We start from the raw sequence: 7,812 nt of genomic DNA, 5'->3' as shown, positions 1-7,812 counted from the left end.
GATTTTGTGGGATGTTTGTGGAACTTTGAGGGACTTTTCTGGAATTTGGTGAGATTCTGTAGAGAACTGACGAATTATCAGGGGTATTTTCATGTATTCTGTGGGAATTTGTGGAGATTCGGTGGGATTTTTGTGGATTTTGGCCATGTTTTGAGAAGATTTAGGGAATTTTGTGGGACTTTTCTGGGATTTTGTTGGGTATTGAGGAAATTTTGTGGGATGTTTCTGGAATTTGGTGGGGCTTTTCAAGAATTTTGTGGTATTTTGAAAAGATTTAGGGAATTTTGTGGTGTTTTTTCTTGAATTTTGTGGGAAACTGTGCTGATTTTATGGGGCGTTTCTGGAATTTGGTCAAGTTTTCAGAAGATTTAGGGATTTTTCTGGGATTTCTGTGGGATGTTCTGGGAATTGGTGGAGATTTTGTGGGACATTCCTGTGAATTGGTAGGGTTTTGAAATGATTGAGGGAGTTTTGTGGGACTTCTCTGGAATTTGGTGTGTTTTTTCTGGAATTGTGTGGGATTCTGAGGAGACTTGAAGAATTTTGAGGAATTTTTCTTAGATTTTGTGGAAACTTGTGGAGGTTTTGGGTGATTTTTGTGTGATTTTGTGGGATATTGAGGAGATTTAGGGATCTTGAGGGATTTCTCATGTATTTTGTGGGAATTTGTGGAGATTTGGTGGGATATTTTTCTAGAATTTGGTCGTGTTTTGAGAAGATTTAGGGAATTTTGTGGGATTTTTCCTGGAATTTTGTTGGATACTGGGGAGATTTTGTGGGTGTTTTGTGGAACTTTGAGGGACTTTTCTGGAATTTGGTGAGATTCTGTAGAGAACTGACAAATTATCAGGGATTTTTCATGTATTCTGTGGGAATTTGTGGAGATTTGGTGGGATTTTTGTGGATTTTGGCCGTGTTTTGAGAAGATTTAGAGAATTTTGTGGGATTTTTCCTGGAATTTTGTTGGATATTGAGGAGATTTTGTGGGATGTTTGTGGAACTTTGAGGGACTTTTTAGGAATTTGGTGAGATTCTGTAGAGAACTGACGAATTATCAGGGATTTGTCATGTATTCTGTGGGAATTTGTGGAGATTCGGTGGGATTTTTGTGGATTTTGGCCATGTTTTGAGAAGATTTAGGGAATTTTGTGGGACTTTTCTGGGATTTTGTTGGGTATTGAGGAAATTTTGTGGGATGTTTCGGGAATTTGGTGGGGCTTTTCAAGAATTTTGTGGTATTTTGAAAAGATTTAGGGAATTTTGTGGTGTTTTTTCTTGAATTTTGTGGGAAACTGTGCTGATTTTATGGGGCGTTTCTGGAATTTGGTCGAGTTTTCAGAAGATTTAGGGATTTTTGTGAGATTTTTGTGGGATGTTCTGGGAATTGGTAGAGATTTTGTGGGACTTTCCTGTGAATTGGTAGGGTTTTGAAATGATTTAGGGAGTTTTGTGGGACTTCTCTGGAATTTTGTGGGTTTTTTTCTGGAATTGTGTGGGATTCTGAGGAGACTTGAAGAATTTTGAGGAATTTGTTTTAGATTTTTGGGAATTTGTGTAGATTCTGTGGGATTTTTCTGGAATTTGGTGGTTTTTTTCAAGGACTTTGTGTGGTTTTGAGGAGACTTGAAGAATTTTGAGGATTTTTTTTTATATTTTGTGGAAACTTGTGGAGGTTTTGTGTGATTTTTGTGGGATTTTGTGGGATATTGAGGCGATTTAGGGATCTTGAGGGATTTTTCATGTATTTTGTGGGATTTTGTGGAGATTTGGTGGGACATTTTTCTAGAATTTAGTCGTGTTTTGAGAAGATGTAGGGAATTTTGTGGGATTTTTCCTGGAATTTTGTTGGATATTGAGGAGATTTTGTGGGATGTTTGTGGAACTTTGAGGGACTTTTCTGGAATTTGGTGAGATTCTGTAGAGAACTGACGAATTATCAGGGATTTGTCATGTATTCTGTGGGAATTTGTGGAGATTCTGTGGGATTTTTCTGGAATTTGGTAGAGTTTTGAGAAGATTTAGGGAATTTTGTGGGACTTTTCTGGGATTTTTTTGGATATTGAGGACATTTTGTGGGATGTTTCTGGAATTTGGTGGGGCTTTTCAAGAATTTTGTGGTATTTTGAAAAGATTTAGGGAATTTTGTGGTGTTTTTTCTTGAATTTTGTGGGAAACTGTGCTGATTTTATGGGGCGTTTCTGGAATTTGGTCGAGTTTTCAGAAGATTTAGGGATTTTTGTGAGATTTTTGTGGGATGTTCTGGGAATTGTTGGAGATTTTGTGGGACATTCCTGTGCATATGGGGCGTTTCTGGAATTTGGTCGAGTTTTCAGAAGATTTAGGGATTTTTGTGGGATTTCTGTGGGATGTTCTGGGAATTGGTGGAGATTTTGTGGGACATTCCTGTGAATTGGTAGGGTTTTGAAATGATTTAGGGAGTTTTGTGGGACTTCTCTGGAATTTTGTGTGTTTTTTCTGGAATTGTGTGGGATTCTGAGGAGACTTGAAGAATTTTGAGGAATTTTTCTTAGATTTTGTGGAAACTTGTGGAGGTTTTGTGGGATTTTTGTGTGATTTTGTGGGATATTGAGGCGATTTCGGGATCTTGATGGATTTCTCATATATTTTGTGGGAATTTGTGGAGATTTGGTGGGATATTTTTCTAGAATTTGGTCGTGTTTTGAGAAGATTTAGGGAATTTTGTGGTGTTTTTTCTTGAATTTTGTGGGAAACTGGGGAGATTTTTTGGGTGTTTTGTGGAACTTTGAGGGACTTTTCTGGAATTTGGTGAGATTCTGCAGAGAACTGACGAATTATCAGGGATTTTTCATGTATTCTGTGGGAATTTGTGGAGGTTCGGTGGGATTTTTCTGGAATTTTGTTCGTGTTTTGAGAAAATTTAGGGAATTTTGTGTGATTTTTCTGGGATTTTGTTGGGTATTGAGGACATTTTGTGGGATGTTTCTGGAATTTGGTGGGGCTTTTCAAGAATTTTGTGGTATTTTTAAAAGGTTTAGGGAATTGTGTGGTGGTTTTTCTTGAATTTTGTGGGAAACTGTGCTGATTTTATGGGGCGTTTCTGGAATTTGGTTGAGTTTTCAGAAGATTTAGGGATTTTTGTGAGATTTTTGTGGGATGTTCTGGGAATTGGTGGAGATTTTGTGGGACATTCCTGTGAATTGGTAGGGTTTTGAAATGATTGAGGGAGTTTTGTGGGACTTCTCTGGAATTTTGTGTGTTTTTTCTGGAATTGTGTGGGATTCTGAGGAGACTTGAAGAATTTTGAGGAATTTTTCTTAGATTTTGTGGAAACTTGTGGAGGTTTTGTGTGATTTTTGTGTGATTTTGTGGGATATTGAGGCGATTTCGGGATCTTGATGGATTTCTCATATATTTTGTGGGAATTTGTGGAGATTTGGTGGGATATTTTTCTAGAATTTGGTCGTGTTTTGAGAAGATTTAGGAAATTTTGTGGGATTTTTCCTGGAATTTTGTGGGAAACTGAGGAGATTTTTTGGGTGTTTTGTGGAACTTTGAGGGACTTTTCTGGAATTTGGTGAGATTCTGCAGAGAACTGACGAATTATCAGGGATTTTTCATGTATTCTGTGGGAATTTGTGGAGGTTCGGTGGGATTTTTCTGGAATTTTGGTTGTGTTTTGAGAAAATTTAGGGAATTTTGTGTGATTTTTCTGGGATTTTGTTGGGTATTGAGGACATTTTGTGGGATGTTTCTGGAATTTGGTGGGGCTTTTCAAGAATTTTGTGGTATTTTGAAAAGATTTTGGGAATTTTGTGGTGTTTTTTCTTGAATTTTGTGGGAAACTGTGCTGATTTTATGGGGCGTTTCTGGAATTTGGTCGAGTTTTCAGAAGATTTAGGGATTTTTGTGAGATTTTTGCGGGATGTTCTGGGAATTGGTGGAGATTTTGTGGGACATTCCTGTGAATTGGTAGGGTTTTGAAATGATTGAGGGAGTTTTGTGGGACTTCTCTGGAATTTTGTGTGTTTTTTCTGGAATTGTGTGGGATTCTGAGGAGACTTGAAGAATTTTGAGGAATTTGTTTTAGATTTTTGTGGGAATTTGTGGAGATTCTGGGGGATTTTTCTGGAATTTGGTGGGCCTTTTCAAGGACTTTGTGTGGTTTTGAGGAGACTTGAAGACTTTTGAGGAATTTTTCTTAGATTTTGTGGTAACTTGTGGAGGTTTTGTGGGATTTTTGTGGAATTTTGTGGGATATTGAGGCGATTTCGGGATCTTGAGGGATTTTTCATGTATTTTGTGGGAATTTGTGGAGATTTGGTGGGATATTTTTCTAGAATTTGGTCGTGTTTTGAGAAGATTTAGGGAATTTTGTGTGATTTTTCTTGAATTTTGTGGGATATTGAGGAGATTTTGTGGGATGTTTGTGGAACTTTGAGGGACTTTTCTGGAATTTGGTGAGATTCTGTAGAGAACTGACGAATTATCAGGGGTATTTTCATGTATTCTGTGGGAATTTGTGGAGATTCGGTGGGATTTTTGTGGATTTTGGCCATGTTTTGAGAAGATTTAGGGAATTTTGTGGGACTTTTCTGGGATTTTGTTGGGTATTGAGGAAATTTTGTGGGATGTTTCTGGAATTTGGTGGGGCTTTTCAAGAATTTTGTGGTATTTTGAAAAGATTTAGGGAATTTTGTGGTGTTTTTTCTTGAATTTTGTGGGAAACTGTGCTGATTTTATGGGGCGTTTCTGGAATTTGGTCAAGTTTTCAGAAGATTTAGGGATTTTTCTGGGATTTCTGTGGGATGTTCTGGGAATTGGTGGAGATTTTGTGGGACATTCCTGTGAATTGGTAGGGTTTTGAAATGATTGAGGGAGTTTTGTGGGACTTCTCTGGAATTTGGTGTGTTTTTTCTGGAATTGTGTGGGATTCTGAGGAGACTTGAAGAATTTTGAGGAATTTTTCTTAGATTTTGTGGAAACTTGTGGAGGTTTTGGGTGATTTTTGTGTGATTTTGTGGGATATTGAGGAGATTTAGGGATCTTGAGGGATTTCTCATGTATTTTGTGGGAATTTGTGGAGATTTGGTGGGATATTTTTCTAGAATTTGGTCGTGTTTTGAGAAGATTTAGGGAATTTTGTGGGATTTTTCCTGGAATTTTGTTGGATACTGGGGAGATTTTGTGGGTGTTTTGTGGAACTTTGAGGGACTTTTCTGGAATTTGGTGAGATTCTGTAGAGAACTGACAAATTATCAGGGATTTTTCATGTATTCTGTGGGAATTTGTGGAGATTCGGTGGGATTTTTGAGGATTTTGGCCGTGTTTTGAGAAGATTTAGGGAATTTTGTGTGATTTTTCTGGGATTTTGTTGGATATTGAGGACATTTTGTGGGATGTTTGTGGAACTTTGAGGGACTTTTCTGGAATTTGGTGAGATTCTGTAGAGAACTGACGAATTATCAGGGATTTTTCATGTATTCTGTGGGAATTTGTGGAGATTCGGTGGGATTTTTGTGGATTTTGGCCGTGTTTTGAGAAGATTTAGAGAATTTTGTGGGATTTTTCCTGGAATTTTGTTGGATACTGGGGAGATTTTGTGGGATGTTTGTGGAACTTTGAGGGACTTTTTAGGAATTTGGTGAGATTCTGTAGAGAACTGACGAATTATCAGGGATTTGTCATGTATTCTGTGGGAATTTGTGGAGATTCTGTGGGATTTTTCTGGAATTTGGTAGAGTTTTGAGAAGATTTAGGGAATTTTGTGGGACTTTTCTGGGATTTTGTTGGGTATTGAGGAAATTTTGTGGGATGTTTCTGGAATTTGGTGGGGCTTTTCAAGAATTTTGTGGTATTTTGAAAAGATTTAGGGAATTTTGTGGTGTTTTTTCTTGAATTTTGTGGGAAACTGTGCTGATTTTATGGGGCGTTTCTGGAATTTGGTCGAGTTTTCAGAAGATTTAGGGATTTTTGTGGGATTTCTGTGGGATGTTCTGGGAATTGGTGGAGATTTTGTGGGACATTCCTGTGAATTGGTAGGGTTTTGAAATGATTTAGGGAGTTTTGTGGGACTTCTCTGGAATTTTGTGTGTTTTTTCTGGAATTGTGTGGGATTCTGAGGAGACTTGAAGAATTTTGAGGAATTTGTTTTAGATTTTGTGGGAATTTGTGGAGATTCTGTGGGATTTTTCTGGAATTTGGTGGGCCTTTTCAAGGACTTTGTGTGGTTTTGAGGAGACTTGAAGAATTTTGAGGAATTTTTCTTAGATTTTGTGGTAACTTGTGGAGGTTTTGTGGGATTTTTGTGGAATTTTGTGGGATATTGAGGCGATTTCGGGATCTTGAGGGATTTTTCATGTATTTTGTGGGAATTTGTGGAGATTTGGTGGGATATTTTTCTAGAATTTGGTCGTGTTTTGAGAAGATTTAGGGAATTTTGTGTGATTTTTCTTGAATTTTGTGGGATATTGAGGAGATTTTGTGGGATGTTTGTGGAACTTTGAGGGACTTTTCTGGAATTTGGTGAGATTCTGTAGAGAACTGACGAATTATCAGGGGTATTTTCATGTATTCTGTGGGAATTTGTGGAGATTCGGTGGGATTTTTGTGGATTTTGGCCATGTTTTGAGAAGATTTAGGGAATTTTGTGGGACTTTTCTGGGATTTTGTTGGGTATTGAGGAAATTTTGTGGGATGTTTCTGGAATTTGGTGGGGCTTTTCAAGAATTTTGTGGTATTTTGAAAAGATTTAGGGAATTTTGTGGTGTTTTTTCTTGAATTTTGTGGGAAACTGTGCTGATTTTATGGGGCGTTTCTGGAATTTGGTCAAGTTTTCAGAAGATTTAGGGATTTTTGTGGGATTTCTGTGGGATGTTCTGGGAATTGGTGGAGATTTTGTGGGACATTCCTGTGAATTGGTAGGGTTTTGAAATGATTGAGGGAGTTTTGTGGGACTTCTCTGGAATTTGGTGTGTTTTTTCTGGAATTGTGTGGGATTCTGAGGAGACTTGAAGAATTTTGAGGAATTTTTCTTAGATTTTGTGGAAACTTGTGGAGGTTTTGGGTGATTTTTGTGTGATTTTGTGGGATATTGAGGAGATTTAGGGATCTTGAGGGATTTCTCATGTATTTTGTGGGAATTTGTGGAGATTTGGTGGGATATTTTTCTAGAATTTGGTCGTGTTTTGAGAAGATTTAGGGAATTTTGTGGGATTTTTCCTGGAATTTTGTTGGATACTGGGGAGATTTTGTGGGTGTTTTGTGGAACTTTGAGGGACTTTTCTGGAATTTGGTGAGATTCTGTAGAGAACTGACAAATTATCAGGGATTTTTCATGTATTCTGTGGGAATTTGTGGAGATTCGGTGGGATTTTTGTGGATTTTGGCCGTGTTTTGAGAAGATTTAGAGAATTTTGTGGGATTTTTCCTGGAATTTTGTTGGATACTGGGGAGATTTTGTGGGATGTTTGTGGAACTTTGAGGGACTTTTTAGGAATTTGGTGAGATTCTGTAGAGAACTGACGAATTATCAGGGATTTGTCATGTATTCTGTGGGAATTTGTGGAGATTCGGTGGGATTTTTGTGGATTTTGGCCATGTTTTGAGAAGATTTAGGGAATTTTGTGGGACTTTTCTGGGATTTTGTTGGGTATTGAGGAAATTTTGTGGGATGTTTCGGGAATTTGGTGGGGCTTTTCAAGAATTTTGTGGTATTTTGAAAAGATTTAGGGAATTTTGTGGTGTTTTTTCTTGAATTTTGTGGGAAACTGTGCTGATTTTATGGGGCGTTTCTGGAATTTGGTCGAGTTTTCAGAAGATTTAGGGATTTTT

Source organism: Cyanistes caeruleus, chromosome 6, assembly GCF_971803275.1.
Source record: "Cyanistes caeruleus chromosome 6, bCyaCae1.hap1.1, whole genome shotgun sequence".
Lineage (NCBI taxonomy): Eukaryota > Metazoa > Chordata > Aves > Passeriformes > Paridae > Cyanistes > Cyanistes caeruleus.
Note: the sequence above shows the minus strand (reverse complement) of the source record.